Source organism: Bubalus kerabau, chromosome 14 (assembly GCF_029407905.1).
Source record: "Bubalus kerabau isolate K-KA32 ecotype Philippines breed swamp buffalo chromosome 14, PCC_UOA_SB_1v2, whole genome shotgun sequence".
NCBI classification, from domain to species: domain Eukaryota; kingdom Metazoa; phylum Chordata; class Mammalia; order Artiodactyla; family Bovidae; genus Bubalus; species Bubalus kerabau.
The window spans coordinates 84,556,788-84,574,711 of NC_073637.1; the positions used below are offsets into that span (position 1 = coordinate 84,556,788).

At 41.9% G+C, this 17,924-nt stretch overlaps 1 pseudogene; it reads right to left on the reverse strand.

The window, feature by feature from the left end:
• Positions 1 to 861: 861 nt before the first annotated feature.
• Positions 862 to 17,924, reverse strand: part of LOC129626934 (nucleolar RNA helicase 2-like) — a 49,263-nt pseudogene continuing 32,200 nt past the window's right edge.

Consider the following 17,924-nt stretch of genomic DNA (forward strand, 5'->3'; position numbering starts at 1 on the left):
AATTATTATTTATTGAATGTTGATTATGCAAAGCTCTAATCTCCTTCCTCAGAACATTTTTGTGGAAAGAAAGTTGTGCTAACTTTATTTAGCTAACTACCATAATGCCAGCTACCATGTTTCTCCACATTTGGGCATCCTAAGTAGGGAAACCAATCTATATGCCCTACTTTCTTTTCTCTTCTCCCCACCTCTTTTTCCAACTCAAGATTTTCCTTTTTACCCACATTTGGACAAGAAGAGTCTTTGACCTAAGACTCTGTTTTAGAAGGGCTTATGTATTACACCCACACAAGTAAGTGCGAGTGGTAGTTGCTCCGTCATGCCTGACTCTTTGCAACCCCATGGACTGTAGCCTGCCAGGCTCTTCTGTCCATGGAATTCTCCAGGCAAGATTACTGGAGTGGGTTGCTATTTCCTTCTCCAGGGAATCTTCCTGACCCAGGGATCCTGCATTGCAAGAGAGTCTTTACCAACTGAGCCACCCGGGAAGCCTACTATTAAGAGATATTTCTAAGTATAAAGACAGGTCAACTTAAAAAGTTTCAGCAGATACATGCTTGACTTTATCTTATAATCTATGGATAGTACTTTAGAATGTTGGATTAGAATAAAGGTGTAATGAATCCTTACACCTTTTCCAAAGGAATACCCAAGACAGAAGTAGCAATAAAGTTATAAATGACAGCCATCAATCAGATGAAATAATTTAGATGAAGCTTTTCTCTCTCGAAGAGATGGGGACTGGGCAGTGGTCAGGAAGGAAATACAATGTGCTTTGAACTTTGTATGAAAAATAATGTTCAGTTCCACGTTGCTGAACATGGTTCTGTTTTTGCCAAATAAATCGTCTATTTCAAATTACTGTCCAAATGCTTTATCAAAACTCCACTTCTGCCTTTGTTTTGGAATCTGTTACCTTTGTTGCCCCCTCCTGATCACTGTCCTCTGAAGCTCCTACTTCTTTTCTGCTGTCCCCTGACAACTCGGTGGCCTTCGTGCTGTCCCCTGAAGCCTCAGTTGCCTTCCTGCTTCCTCGGAAGTTGCACTATTCTTCCTGTGGACCTTCTAGCTCTGGTTGCTCTGTGGCCACAGAAAGCTGTCAGCGCTGTGAATCATGCCACTTTTCCTATACTTCTGTTACTGATGCAGTAAGGATGTCAAAGCAAACACCCTGCTTTCCTTTGAGAAAGACCATTCCCTTCACTAGCATAACTAATGTTTGCCATTTCAATCGAGCGCCACAAAATCATGGTCACAAAGCCCACTTCTGAGTTGCTCAAGGAGCGCTGGTCTACTGACCTGGCCCTGGAGAAGTGGGCCAGGGCGGCTGCCAGGGCTTCCAGGGCTCCCTTCTCCCCAGTCAGCTTCTCGGCTGACTGCTTGAAGTGACCCAGTGCAGTGGGAGGCACAGAGTCCCAGAGCCTGATGGCTTCTTTGCTAGAAGCTTTTATTATCTCTGTTGCAGAAGGAACACCTATTCGTTTAAATTTGATTCCCGCTTTTTGCTCCACTTGGGCTAACTGGTATTCTTTGTGATGGGAAAAGCAGATGCAAACCCAGGTCCTGCCTGCTTTACCTGTTCGCCCAGAACGATGAATGTAGGATTCCACATCCTTTGGTGGAGAACGTTGAACAACCAGATCAGCCTCAGGGATATCTAACCCACGTGCAGCAACATTGGTTGCAACCAAAACCCCAACATCTCCATTTCTAAAGCCTTTCAGGGTGATTTCCCTTTGCTTCTGTGGAATGTCTCTGTGTAATGACTGGGCATCCTGTCTTACAGCCACATTCTGCAACAACTCTGGGCTTCTTTCTTCGTTTCACAAAATATGATAGTGCGCCCTTGAAAACCACTGCATGCTCTCCTCACGTCTCCAATAACTGCTGCTCTCTGAGTCCAGTGGCACCTGATAGCCAGATGCTCTACAGTTACTGCCGTTTTCTGCGTCTTTTTACCAACCAGGCCCTCTTGTCCATACGTATGTTTCATGTATTTCTTAGCAGCAGTGTACACCCAGTGGGGGCAAGGTGCAGAAAAAGCAATGGTTTTTTTTTTTTTGGTTTTTTTTTTCTGCAACACCCACACAGCTAAGGCTTTAACAACAACAACAAAAAAAAACAAAAAAAAACTTTTCCACGTCCACATCCTGGGTGGGACAAGATCATGGAGACAGATATTCTATCAGGGCATGGAAATAATTTGAGTGGCAGAACTCATAAATAAAAGAAAGACAAACTAATTAACAAATCATTTTTCTCAGACAGCATAAAGTCAATAGATTTAAGGAGATATAATTTCCAGGAAGGGACAAGAAGGCATTCATTAATTGGCTCAATGTGCCAACTGAGAAATATTTTGCAATGTGATAAATTCATATTTTTTTTAGTTTGTTTATACATTGGTCAAGATCTATGCTATCCAATATGGTGGCTATTTAGATTTAAATAAATTGAAATTAAACAAAATGAAAAATCCAGGTTCTCTGTCCCATTGACCACAATTCAAGTGCTTAACAGCCTTGTATGGAGCATGGTTGACATATTGGACAGTTCAAATACAGAACATTTTCATCATTGCATAAAATCCTATTTGACAGCATCAGTCTAGATGTAATAAACATGGAGCATGACATTGATTTTTTTACATTGGCAGTTAGGTTGATACAGAAGCTGGGATTGTGAAAGTTTTATTTTTATACAAATATTTAATATAATTTAATAAATTCTCAAAAAGTATTAAAAGATCAGTCAGAAAAGGCCTAAAATAAAGGCACCAAATGGTAGGTAAGCTAAAAAAGTGTGCAAAGGAGGATGTTCACTGAAATACAGAAGCATTCTGTGTGCCATGTAAGGTGCAGCATCTGAACCTGTTACTAGGAGAATGGTCTCAGTGACGCTCGTAGAAATGATGCTGGGAACAATTCAGAGACTATGTTCTCTGAATCTAGTGAGTGGAGGGACATCTTGATGAAACACGTATCAAATCTGATGTCATAACTATTCTCAGATACATGCTAAGAATAATGACTAAATGCTCTTAAAGCAACAAAATCAAATTTTGTTTAACATATGAGATTTACCAGAAGAGAGAAATGAGACATAGGTTTTATGAACTTGAATGTTTCATACAGAAATGCTAACTATACAGTGCACTGTGGTTTATGTGATAAAATTAAGATATTTTATGACAGAAAGTGAAGTGAAAATTGCTCAATTGTGTCCAACTCTTTGTGACCCATGGACTGTACAGTCCATGGAATTCTCCAGGCCAGAATGCTGGAGTGGGTAGCCTTTCCCTTCTCCAGGGGATCTTCCCAGCCCCTGGGAAGATTGAACCTAGGTCTCCCACATTGCAGGCAGATTCTTTACCAGCTGAGTCACCAGGGAAGCCCAAGAATACTGGAGTGGGTAGCCTATCCTTTCTCCGGTGGATCTTCCCAGCCCAGGAATTGAACCAGGGTCTCCTGCATTGCAGGCTGATTCTTTACCAACTGAGCTATCATTTGAGTTAATAATTTATTATATGTGATCACATTAAAATGTTTTAAATTATATGTAAAATTATAGTTAATTTCTGAAGCTAAGTTTTGCTTCAAGAATTCATTGACAATGTTAATTGCTATTTCCTCAGAAGAGGGAAATTTCTCTACATTGAATTTAATTTAAAAAAACTAAGAACTACAATGACTCAAGAATGTTTTGTCTAATTTGGCTTTGCTGTCAATTTACCTGAATTATGCAAAAAATCTTTAACAATGTAATTAGTGTGCTGAAATAAAGGCAAGCCATATTTTTATGAAAAGTATAATAATTTATGAATGGCATGTCTTTAGAACTCATTTTAACATGGGCAGTGTACCAACAGAACTGTCACTTGAATTAAATTCAGTTATCTTTGACGTTATACTTACTTTTGATCATTTAAAACTAATGGTCAAAAAAAAAACCAAAACTAATGGTATTAAAAATATTTTTCAGTTTTGTCATTATGAAGGTTTAATTTTCAAGGAAGGAGGATAGAATACATATGTTTAAAATTTTTATTTATTTATTGGCTGTGCCACACAGCGTGTCAGATCTTAGTTTCTTGACCAGGATCGAACCCGAACCCGAACCCCTGCAATGAAAGTACAGAGTCTTACCCACCGGATGGCCAGGGAAGTCCCATAGGACAGAGTTTAACTAACGACTGTCAGCTTGATGTGTACCTTTAACATACATTGTTATATGGTGTGTGGGCCTCTATTTGTCCCCTGGCCTTTGGTCTGGGAATAATAAGAGTGGCCTGGCTGTGTTCGTTAGTCCTTCTGGAGGAAGTAAAAAATACCTTTTCCCACAGGTTAGAGCTTCCTGTTTCAGAGCCTGAGAGAACTTACAGAGACAAGTACAGGATTCTAGTTCAGCTTCACAGTTCACCTGTAACTATCACTTCATTTCAGACACTTAAGGGTTGAGAATATTTAGAGAAGATTGTGCTTACATATTTGCAATGGGTTATACTTCAGTGGAAACAGTGTCAGACTTTATTTTTCTGGGCTCCAAAATCACTACAGATGGTGACTGCAGCCATGAAATTAAAAGATGCTTACTCCTTGGAAGGAAAGTTATGACCAACCTAGATAGCATATTCAAAAGCAGAGACATTACTTTGCCAACAAAGGTTCGTCTAGTCAAGGCTATGGTTTTTCCTGTGGTCATGTATGGATGTGAGAGTTGGACTGTGAAGAAGGCTGAGTGCCGAAGAATTGATGCTTTTGAACTGTGGTGTTGGAGAAGACTCTTGAGAGTCCCTTGGACTGCAAGGAGATCCAACCAGTCCATTCTGAAGGAGATCAGCCCTGGGATTTCTTTGGAAGGAATGATGCTAAAGCTGAAACTCCAGGACTTTGGCCACCTCATGCGAAGAGTTGACTCATTGGAAAAGACTCTGATGCTGGGAGGGATTGGGGGCAGGAGGAGAAGGGGACGACAGATGATGAGATGGCTAGATAGCATCACTGACTCAATGGACATGAGTCTCAGTGAACTTTGGGAGTTGGTGATGGACAGGGAGGCCTGGTGTGCTGCGATTCATGGGGTTGCAAAGAGTCAGACACGACTAAGCGACTGATCTGATCTGATACTTCAGTGGGGGCTTCCCCGTTGGTTCAGCAGTAAAAAATCTGCCTGCAATGCAGAAGCCGCAGGAAACACGGGTTTGAGTGCTGGGTTATAAAGATCCCCTGGAGGAGGGCATGGCAACCTGCTCCAGTATTCTTGCCTGGAGAATCCCATGGACAGAGGGGCCTGGTGGGCTACAGTCCATGGGGTTGCAAAGAGTCTGACATGACTGAGCAGCTGAGCGTGCATACTTCAGTGGATACCAAACCGTCTTATGTCACCTCTACAGAAACAGAACAGCAGGAAAAAGAAACGATTAGGTTCTGGTTTGAGGGATTTCACTTGTGCCCCAGGAAAAATATGTTTGGTAGCAGAGTTGCCTTAAACTGTGGACTGGTTGACTGAATGGAAGATAGGAAGCCCCGTTCCCTTGGGCTCTGACTGGATTTCTCTGATTTGAATGTTATAGATCTGGTGGAGTTATGTCTAAAAGCAGACATAGGAATTATTTCCAGTTTTATTAAATTATAACTGACTACAATTGTAAATATTTAAGGTGGACAACTTGATGTTTTGTATATGTACACATTGTGAAATGATCAACACAATCAAGCTAATTAACACATCCATCACCTCAACAGCTACCGTTTTGTTTCTTCTTCCTTTTGGTACAGTCTTTACAGGTCTAAAAGATTAGGGTTTTGCGGCTTTGCCGTTTTGCTTTCCAAGAGGCTCAAGTGGTGAAGAACCCGCGTGCCAATGCAGGTACTGTAAGACCTCAGTTCGATCCCTGGGTTGGGAAGATCCCCTGGAGAAGGGAATGGCAGCCCACTCCAGTACTCTTGCCTGGGAAGTCCTGTGGAGAGAGGAGCCTGGCGGGCTTACGGTCCATGGGGCCACAGAGAGTCACACACGACCAAGCGCGCAAGTGGAGACACAGACAAGTCTGCTATTAAACACTGCAGTCATGTCACTGTAGCTCAGAGGTGGGAAGTGAGTTTTACCCCAGTTTCCCTGGAAGTAAAGAACAGTCTGCATGAGTTGTAAAGCTCCATGCTCTTTCTGTTTGCATTCTTGCTAAAGCTTGTTGAAGCCCTTCAACACTGGGGACTTTGGGTTCTGTTTTTACCAGTGACCTAATCTGCTGTGGATTACCACCAAGAGAGTGGCCTGCGTTAGCGCCCACCGGCCAGGCCGCTGTGACCACAGTGAAGATCGGCTTCCTCAGACGCCTCCCTCCGCGCAAGTGCCCTCCGGCCTGGCCCAGCGGGGAGGGCCGTTCCTGGGGCCGCAGCTGGGAAGGGCTCTGGGCTCAGGTTTCAGAAGAGCAGCTGAGGGCCGTTCAGGCCTCTGAAACCTTTGCATAGAATGTGTAGTGTCTGACTTACAAGGAAAGCGGGCAGCTCTAACCTCACGGAAGAGACGGCTTTGGAGGGAAAGATAAGCTGGAGCAGGAAAGGGCAGGCGGCAGACGAAAGGGGCGGCGTCTGTGGGCTGGGGTGGCAGAAAGAGGGGCGCACTTCCAGAAGGGACGACTGCCAGTTAATTTATATGTGTGTGTGCGCGTGCGTGTGTGGGGGGGGGGAGGGGAGGAGGATGCTTGAGTGACAGCTGGCTAAAATGAGGGCCTGGGGCCCCTTAGAAAGTGAGCCGACAAGCGTGTGTGTGCTCAGTCACTTCAGTCGTGTCCGACTCTTTGCGACCCCATGGACTGCAGCCCACCAGGCTCCTCTGTCCTTGGGATTTTCCAGGCAAGAATACTGGAGTGGGCTGCCATGCCCTCCTCTAAGGGGTCTTCCTGACCCAGGGGTCGTACTCTTGTCTCTTAAGTCTTCTGCGTTTGCAAGCGGGTTCTTGACCTCTAGCGCCACCTGGGAAGCCCCTGAACTGATGAGGCAGAGATTACATGAAGATAGAGCCTGTTGGTTCCCTCCTTCGTCTGAGATGCTGAGTGTGGAGGAGGTGATCAATAAATGACTAGGAATTAACCAGTGAGCGAATGGCTCAGCACTTGTGTGAGTTTCTTGACCCTACTGGAAAGTGCTTGAAGGTTCCACCAGACGTGATGGGTTTGGAATAATGGCTCCTTCTATGTGAGCTCAATGCTTCCAGCCTCAATTTTTCCTTCTTTTTTTTTTTTTTTTTGATTTCTTTAAAATTTTGGATTATAGTTCATTTCAATGTTATGTTAGTCTTAGGTGTACAGCAAAGTGATTCAGTTAAACATATACACATATTCCTGGAGAAGGAAATAGCAACCCACTCCAGTATTCTTGCCTGGAGAATTCCATGGACAGAGGAGCTTGGAAGGCTACAGTCCGTGGACTTGTAAAGAGTCAGACACGACTGAGTGATTAACACATACATATTTTCATTCTTTTTTCAGACTCCTTACCTATTTAGATGTTTACAGAATATTGAGTAGAGTTTCTTGTGCTGTATAGTTGGTCCTTGCTGGTTATCTGTTTCATTTTTTCACTTAGTTTTTTGAAGTGCACTTGCTTTTATGCTGTGTTAGTTTTCACTGCACAGCAAGGTGAATCAGCTGTACATGCACGTATCTCTCCTCTTTTTTGGATGCTCCCCTTCAGGTCACCATGGAGCACTGAGCAGAGTTCTGTGGGCACAGGTAACCCTCATTACTTATCCATTTTATGCACAGTATCAATAGTGTGCACACACCAACCTCAGTCTCACAGTTCATCCCCCCCTCCCCACCTTTCCCCCTGGGTATCCATACACTTGTTTAAAATTTGTTGATGATAACAGCTTTGCTCAGTTGTGTGAGAATTCAAGTGGCATATGTAAGTTCTAGGTGTGTCTTTATCCTGAAGACGTAATCTCTTTAATCTCTTTCCTTTCCAGAAGCTGGGAAAGGATAGTTGTAAGGGTAGTCAGCCCATATAATCTGCTTTTAGTAGTCAACGTTATCTGATACTTAGAAACACGGCAAAAAGGACCGTGTGTCCTCTCAGTGTTGTCCAGGCTCACAGAGCAATAGGCCTCCCAGACTACTTAGCATCTAAGAGAAGATGCCCGTATTCGATGTTCTGTTTTCTACGGATCAGGCCGTTCAGGAGAAATGCAAATTTCTATCCAATAGAAAGTTTAGCTGCAGAGGACAGTTTGTTTTCTACCTAACCCAACAATTTACTTCGGTGTTCTTTAATCCCTGTAAATTCTCAGTTGCTATTTGATACTATTTTATGATTCTGCTGATTCCCTCTTAGACTGGTCAGATAAATTGATCCTTCTATATAAATTGGTAACATAAATTGATCATGCAAGTCATGTTTTCAACTTTTGAAAATCACACTCTGACAGTATTTAGAGATCTCCATCTTTCGCTATCAATGTCTAGAACAAACCTATGTTGGGCACTCAGCATAGTTTTTTTGAATAAATGGGTGAAGAATAAACGAAAACATGAACCACTAAAGGAGGACAGAAGGAACCCTGAGTTCTTCCAACTTTTGAGAAAACTAATATTTAATGAGTTTTTTAAAATATTAGATTTATAGCAGAATTTTAGAATTCTGAGATAATTTCCTTTTTACCAGTGTTAAAATGAGTTTTATATAGGAAATTATGGTAACAGTACTTTGAGTTTACTTTTGAATGTTGTCCTTGGAAATAAAAAGTTGGAAATTTGCATCTCTGTGCTGGTTCATTGTTTTTAGAAATGTCTCTGGCCCTTGTAATTCACTTGATCTCTAAGATTTAGTCCTCACTTGAAATGATCATCATGGGGAGATGAGATCTGGCTTACTTTAAACAAGTCATGTAGCTTCCAGCAAGATTTCCAAGACTCGCTATCATTAAGAGAAACAGCTGTTTTGAAAGGCACTGTGCCTGCAAACTCTTTTATTCCCGCTAATGTCAGCTTTTAAGTAGCGTTTAGAATAAAAAAGAAAAAATTTCCTTTTGCCATAAAAAGAAACAAGATGGTGTGGTCTACATCAAAGGCTCATGTAATTATCATTAAGCTGGTATGATGCCTGAAATATATTAGGTGCTCACTTCATATTTGTGAAATACATTTATTTTCTACTTTAAAGATTATTTTTAATGGAGTTTAGTTGCTTTACAATGTTGTGCTAGTATACACATGTATAGACCATGTATATTTATACATAGTATCAATTGGAATTCATTTAGACAAGGTTCCTTCTTGTTTCCCATCTTTCATTGATCAAGCCTCACCCTCTAGGGTTTTAACTTATTACCATTTCACATATTTGTAGAATGAAAAAAAAATATAGACAGCTATAATATCTTTCGGAGAAGGCAATGGCAACCCACTCCAGTACTCTTGCCTGGAGAATCCCATGGATGGAGGAGCCTGGTAGGCTCCAGTCCATGGGGTCGCGAAGAGTCGGACACGACTGAGCGACTTCACTTTGACTTTTCACTTCCGTGCACTGGAGGAGGCTATGGCAACCCACTCCAGTACTCTTGCCTGGAGAATCCCAGGGACAGAGGAGCCTGTTGGGCTGCCGTCTATGGGGTGGCACAGAGTCGGACACGACTGATGTGACTTAGCAGCAGCAGCAACATAATATCTTTATATCATAAAACATAGCTAGTAGTAATCCTATGGGTATTACATGAGAAAATTATAAGATGCACTTTTAAAAGTCTTTTAATATTAATTGTCACTATTAGGAAATGACAGGAGTGGACAGTAGCAATAACAAGGAAAACAGACTTTCTGAAAGAGGAGCCTCACATGCGTCACATTCCCTTAGGAGGCTGGAGCAAAGATAAAAGTGCCAATGGATTAGCCTTAATGCTCTTTATTACAACAGATGACAGTGCTTTGTTAAAAACAGTTGTTGAGAAGATATTCTCAATCAGGAAGAAGACAAGGGTTAGAAGGAAAATAATAAACTGATTGTCAAACAGAAAAAATGACAAGTAATTATGAAGCCCCCTTATGTCTCGTGATGCAATGATGAATCAACACTGAATTACTAATGCATCATCACTAATTTGCAGAAAGGTAAATTGTTTACAAATACAGTAGTCTCCCTGAAATATGTTCACAGTCACCTGCGACTACCTATCTTTTGAGTTTATTTAGGTCACTATAAGTGTCCAGAACATTTGACAATTGGGTTTAAATTCAAACACTCTTTTTTTTCCCCCTAGAAAAGTGACTTAAGATGGAAACTAAACAAATATTTGAAGTTGGTGAAGGAGTGTCGAGTAGATGAAGAACTTCAGATAGACTTTGACAAGATGGGCATCAATTAATGTTGAGTATTAAAGCAATGGTGTGTGTGTGTGTGTGTGTGTGTGTATCTGGTGGGGGTACACTTTGAACTTGGTCCCCATGATTGCATTGTGAATACCTTCCTATATTCCAAGAAAGTGAAAAGTATACATGGTGCTTTCAAACATGAGCTCTTCCAACTTGATGCTGCCCAGCTCAGCAAACGCAGCAGAAAGCCCGGGCTGAAGCAGGTGTTCAGATGTGTCCACTGAGTGGTTCATAGCTTGTGCTTATCGTACTGTTCTGTGGTCACAGTTCTGGCTGTAAGAGTTTGTGACATTTTACAATGTTGAGGTATTCTATGAAGAAGTCTCTGCCTTCCCAACTAAGGATGGTGTCCCTCCCACATTATATCCCTTTCAGAATTATAGTCAGGGCTATACAAATTATGGTTGCATTTTTCAGTATAATTTTTCCTCTTATTTTTGATTTATCTGTAAGTAGATAAAAAATGATCATATATTTAAGGATAAGAACTTTTTGAAATACTATTTTCTTGTTTAATTACATCATTGCTGTTTGCTTCAAGGCACACGTTTGAATGAGTACTAAAAGGATTTAAAATGAGCAGGTGCTATTTTTTCACTAAGAAAATAATATGTGCTCATTATGAAAAAACTGCTTTTATGAAAACAAAAAAGTTATCTGTATTCTTATCACTTAGTGATAGTCAGCGTTAGCATTTGCTTGTGTTTCCCTTCCAGTTTTTTTAAAAAATGAATCATTTAGTTTTTAACATACTGTGATCATACCAAACATACATGTTGGTGCAGAATGTTGAACTAGATTCTATCAATTCTTGTTAGTGAGTAATAGAAAAAAAAAGGCCAGGTTAAATGAAAACTGAAAATAGCAAAAACTCAATGTAATCAATGGTCTAAACTTCCTCTTCCATCAAATCTTTTTTTTTTATGTTAAAGAGCACCTTTTCTTTTATTATTTTTCTAAATGAAGCAGCTAACTATGTGGTTATGGTGACTGGCTCATCACCACCTCATGGGAGCTCCTTAACAAGCAGGGTCAGCGACAGTCGTGGGGCTGCCCCGGAGGTCCAGCGACTAAGGCGCCACCTTCCCATGCAGGTAGGGTGGCTTGGACCCTTGGTTGGGGAACTAAGATCCCATATGCCTTGTGGCCAAAAAGCCAAAATATAAAACAGAAGCAATATTGTAACAAATGAAATACTTTAAAAATGATCCATGTCAAAAGAAAAACTTAAAAAAGAAGTAGTAGCTGTACCACCATTAACATGTTCTGATACAGTCGGGTCTAGGAACCGGGTGTCTGAACTCCCAGTGTTCTTACCATTGCATCAGGCTCCCACCTTTGGGATCTATTGGATGCAAATACTTCTGTAAGCTCTTCCTAGGTCACAATTGTCTTAGTCATTTTTTGGCATCTGAACTTGAATAAGCTGAAGAGATCTAAGAAGTCTGGTATAAACACCAAGGACCACGCCTGGCTCCCAATTCCAGAAGTTAGTTTGTTCTGTTGTACCCATGATATGAGCACTAGAATATATGAAAGGCAGATATTTTGATTGGAATCTTTGTTCCATTTTTTCTACTTGTGTGATTTGTAAATTTATTTCTAGTTATGTATCTGAACTTGAGCTTTCTGATCAGTAAAATGGGAATAATATTATCTCCTAGGGCATAATAGAGCTGTCCTTCAGCTCTCCTGGGACTCGAGCCCAGCCAAAACCCAGGATGCCTGGCTTCAGGACCTAATGAAGCTCAGGCTCTGATGTCTCATTGCAAAAATTCAGTGATAGACAAAGCAATTAAGTAAGAGGTGGATTTGTTAGGATTCAGAAAGAAGCACACTCTTCAGGGTGTGGGCCATTGCCGAGGGCAAGGGCTGGGGCCATGGTTTTGCTAGCGGAGAAGGCAATGGCAGCCCACTCCAGTACTCTTGCCTGGAAAAATCCCACAGACGGAGGAGCCGGGGGGGCTGCAGTCCATGGGGTGGCGAAGAGTTGGACACGACTGAGCAACTTCACTTTCACTTTTCACTTTCATGCATTGGAGAAGGAAATGGCAACCCACTCCAGTATTCTTGCCTGGAGAATCCCAGGGATGGGGAAGCCTGGTGGGCTGCTGTCTATGGGGTCGCACAGAGTCGGACACGACTGAAGCGACTTAGCAGTGGCAGCAGGGCATAATACTATCTCATGAATTTTGAATGTGATCATACAACTTAGAAGTGACGGATAAAAAGCACTCACCACATATTAGAAGGATAAATCAGGTCAACAACAATCAGATATAACCCCTTAGGTGATGCTGATAAATAGCTAAGCCTTCTAAAGACTAGGGATTGTGGAACAAAGGGCTCTGCAGTTAGCCTTGCATCCAAGGCTTACAGAGATGGGAGGATATTCAGGACTCGGGTGGGAAAAAGGATGGAAGTATTTCAAAGTCTTTCTCATTGCTTTCCAAAGAACTTTTGATAACAGTGACCCACCATTCTTGTCTTTGAACCTCCAGTGCCCCAGTTCTAAATAAGTGAGTTTATGTGCCAGAAAACCATCTAGATGCTAGGGACTTTCAATAATTGGTTTTCAAATGAATCAGTGTATGGTTGGGGTGACTTATGCACGTTGCAAAGGGACGCTTTATTTTGTTTTTTTAATCAATTAACTTTTTGGCCGTGCCGGGTCTTCGCTGCTGTGTGCGGGCTTTCTCTAGTTGTGGTGGGGCAGGGGCTCCAGGCACGCGGGCTCCAGGAGTCGAGGCTCATGGGCTCTGCAGCACAGGCTCTGAAGTTGTGGCTCGTGGACTTCAGCTGCTCCCTGCATTAGCAGGTGGGTTCTTCACCTCGGTACCACCGGAAAGTCTCAAAGGGACCTTTTAAAATAAATTTTATCTTCTTTTCTTCCTCATCCTGCTCTTCAGTTTGGACCAGTCTTAGGAGGACAGTCCACGGGGTCGAAAAGAGGCGGACACGACTGAGTGACTTCACTTTCAGACAATCATATTCTGATTTAATTGATATTATTTAGTCCTGGGATTTGAACTCAAGATTGCTTGATTCTATATTTGTTTCTTCTTCTGCCATGAACACCTACCATATATCTGCTTCTATAGTAGCCTCAGAAAGGATCTATAAATGTAAATCTTTAAAATTCGATACTCAAAGAGCAGAGGGGACAGAGCCAAATAAAAGAAATAATAGTGATCCAGTATATTAACAGTGACTCAGTGTATTAAGAAAGTACATTAACTTTTTAATTATCTCCTCTCATCAGAATAAGGCAAGCTACATGAGAGAATTTTCCAGGTGATTGAGGTGATGTTTCTGCAAGGTTCAATACAATTTTGATTTTCATCATTTTTACAGTGAGAAATCATATGCTGCTGCTGCTGCTGCTGCTACTGCTGCTAAGTCACGTCAGTCATGTCCGACTCTGTGTGACCCCATAGACGGCAGCCCACCAGGCTCCCCTGTCCCTGGGATTCTCCAGGCAAGAACACTGGAGTGGGGTGCCATTGCCTTCTCCAAATCATATGTTGGACTATATATTATTTTCTACATTTTTAACCAGACAACATTGAATGTGATTTTACCTTTTATCAAGGATTGGGACATTCTCTTTTTTCGCTCATGAATGTCCTTGGGATTTTGGGTTTGTTTCTTGTGTCTCTCTTTCCTCTGAGTCTGAATCTTGATCTTCACTTCTGCCATGTTTATGCATCTTTTCTTTCTCTTTTCCTTTGGTTTATTCTTTGGTTTCTTTCCCTTTTCTTGGTTTCTTCTGTTTGCTGGTGCTAGTTTTTCTGGCCTAAAAATCAGATGATTGAACAAGTTAAAACTAGCCAAGATGTCATGTTCAGTGAGTAAAATGCAAGCTGTAATAAGGATGCTATTTATTCTGTTTTCTCATTTAATTCAACTGTGGGTGTTTTTAGGGTAAACACCCTAAAACAGGAAAGGGGGGCTTAGTGAGAGGCACACTGACCTCCAGGTAAGTGAATGTGAAGAAATGTAGTAACAGTTCTTCAAGAAAGTCAAGTGTGGCAAGAACAGATGGAGATTAGCAAAGGCTGGGCAAACAGGGCTGGAACTAGTTCTCTGGGAAGAACTGGACTGAGAGTCAGGGAGACACAGAAGAGGAGCTAGACAAGAGATGAAGCGGAAGAGGAATGAGAGTAAGTGCCAAAAAGGGAAAAGGAAATGAGCTGTCACATGAATACCACGCATCCTATACAGCCTGGCTATTTTATTTAATCCTCTGAGCACATTATGTAGGTGTTATTACATTTATATGACGCCCCTCCCCTGAAAAAGATTTACTCTTTACCCTTCCCCTGCCTTCTCCTTTATCTTTTAACTTCCTATTGGGTTTCGTCCATAGGAGACTTTGATATGGAATGGAAGGCGAAAAGAGACAAGGTCGGGGTATTGATTTCTCTGGGTCACGGCAAGGCTGCATCCGTCAACACTGTGGTCCCAGCACCTCCTTGCCCCTTTAGGCCTACTGCCGTAGCTGGTCCAGGCTGCGGGCTCCTCTAGACCCTGCCCACGTCCTTCCAATAGTCCTTGTATCAAATTCTCATCAATTACCAGTTTCATGGTGTCCTTGTCATCCTGCTGTTACCTTGATTGACCCAGGCACTGTGTTTTTATTCTTCTGTTATAAATGGTATGAGTGAATTTTAGAGATTTTTATGTAACATGCCCACATTCGCACATCTAGAAATAGTTGGCTCTGGGATTTGTAGCCAGGTCTGTCCAATGCCTATGTCCTTTGCATTATGCCAGGCTGGATGAGTATTTATGGGAGAAACTAGGGGACCAGTATCCTTAGCTGGGAAGGATCCCACTATGAGATGAAGACAGAAAAAATTATGATCTATGTATGTTAACTGACTGTCTAATCTGGACAAGATACTGTAGCTGGAGGACCGTAGGACATTAGACCTGGAATGAGTTTTCATGCTGTGTTCATTGGAGCCCCAGGAGTTCCACACAGAAACATTTGGGACTCCATGAGGAGCAGAGAGATATGGGCTGGGCTTAGACATTCTCATCTGCTTTCTTGAGGACAGATACAGTTTAATCAGCTTTATTATTTTTTTTTTTCTCTGTGCTCACCAAATAAAACTATGAGAGAGAAGTCTCTAAAGCTTTCCTTGGTTTCTTCTTTAAAATGAGACTGTCCTATCCCTTAAGATGGTTGGTGCTATCATTGAGATCTCACATATAAAATACCTGGCTATCAATAAATTGTATATTTTCTTCTTATTTTCATTCTTCTTGAGTATATCCAGAGAATAAAATTCAGTTTAGGCCATGATTTTTTTCAGTTACATCTCTCACCATCAGTAGCTCTCTAAGCGTGGGTGTGGTCTTGTAACTGAGCAGGACCCTCTGGAGCCTTCCCAGGACAGAACTGCCCCCATACCCTCTGCAGCAGCTCCTCTCTGGAGGACCTAGATAACAGTATATGATGATGCGCACTCCCTGAGTTGTTTTACAGATGCTAAAAACCTCAGCAGATGGAAGAAATTAACTACTTGATGACCATGAGCATGTAGCCCCTGACCTACTGGCAGCTAAAGATGGAGAATGCTAACTCACCCTGTGGCACGTCCTGGTGCCTCACCATCAACCAGTCAGAAAACTGGACATAAGTGATCACATGGCCTGCAGCCTCGCTCCCTCACTTGGCTTTTAAAAATGCTCCCCTTCAGGGAGCTCGGGTTTTCGGGGGAACCTGAGCCACCCTATTCCTTGGATACCCCTACAATAAACCTTTCCCTGCTCCCAATTCTGATATATTTTTTGTTTGCTTGTTTGGTCTCACTGTGCATCAGGTACCTGAACTGGAGTTTGGTAACAGCCTGAAAAACTGCAGCAACTAGAAAGCTGAGGAGAGGGACATGAGTGTTCTCTGAGCTCTGATGAGCCAAACGTGCCTTCTCTGGCAAGACACAGCTGTGTTGTTCCTCTGACTCATGTTGATGAGCAGATGATCCAAGGGCTGATCCATGAGACACAGGCTTGCACCCAGCTGCTAACACCTGCCCCCGAGGCCTTCACCCTCCTGAGCAGCATCATCAGGCTCACTCCTGGGGCTCGCTAGGTAATCTGAGCTGGAAAAATACCATTTGCTAGGCATTTACCTCGAGCCATGTTTTTCCCACAACAGTGTTTTATAACCACTGATCTAGAGAGTTAGGTGGAAGGTATAGTCCATGTATATATGTATACTCAGTTGTGTGAGCACACAAACATCTAAACACACACTAACACACTGCATCCATTCCTTTGTGGTGTAAAGTCAGTATAACTACGTGTATATAATGAAGAATAACTTAACACTTGAGTGCATCACATCAGTGGTTCTCAAGCTTGGCTGCATAGTAGTAGAATCACCAAGAGGGTTTTAAAATTTTTTAGTGCCCAAGTGGCATCCCAGAATATTTAAATCAGAAACTTTTGGAGTGATATTCCAGGTTATGCCAAAGTGAAACCAAGTTTGAGTATTGGTGTACCAGATTAAACGCTTCTTATGATGAAATGCCCTTGGAATGCATTTACTTTGATAAAATAAGACATCTAAATTTTTATATATGGCCAGATTTCATACATGTTTACTTCTGCTTCTGGCTGTGATGGAGTAACTGTGATAGGACATACCCCTTCACGGTAAACAGTGAGAAAACTGCATAAAATATATGAGACAACTGTTTCTGGACATTAGACAACAGGCAGTGCAGGACTGTGATTCGTGAGAAAAGAAATAATGTGAACCTGATGTTCATCTGGGCTGTGTGTCTGGAGGCACTTCCCAGATTGCAGAGAAGGGAGGAGAAACTCAAGCAAAGCACAGGAGGAGAGAGAGTGGAATTTTGGAAGAGTGAGGTGTCTGGACTCTAAGGGTCAGAGTATCAGGGAGGAGGAAGCTGCCCAGAGAAAAACTCCAAAATACACATAAAGGTCCCCTTGAGTATTGTGTTGAAGAGTAACCTACAGATGTGAAGGGCGAGCCTCCATGAGGCTGGGCAGAAAAACAACCAAGGAACTGTAAGCTGAAGCGTTCCTAGAACACACGCAGGGCTGGGAGATGTCTGAGTTCCGGTCAACTGTAGTGAAGAGTTCGTGTTGGGGCCCTGAGGACGCTGGAGGATCGTGCCCAGTGAGACAGAGTAAATCCGCTCTAGAGCAGAGGACACTCAAACTTGCCCTAAAAAGCTTTTAAGAAAACTTTGCAAATCTCAGACTGAATAACAAGTAATTTAAGTGAATGAAGTCTGATGCATTTAAAAGGAATGTATATTAAAAGAAAATCCAGCATTCAACATTATAAACTGCACAGCGTCCAGGATTTAACAGAATAAAATACTAGATGTGTGAAGAAGCAGAAAAAGTACAACCTACTACAAGAAGAAGCACCAATTATTATAAACAAAATAAAAATGGCAAAGATAATATAATTAGCAGATGAGAATCTTAAAATAGCTAATAACCTTCAAGAATTTAAAGGCAAAATATAAGCCAAATTAGAAGAGGAATAAAGGACTTTAAAGAATGGAAT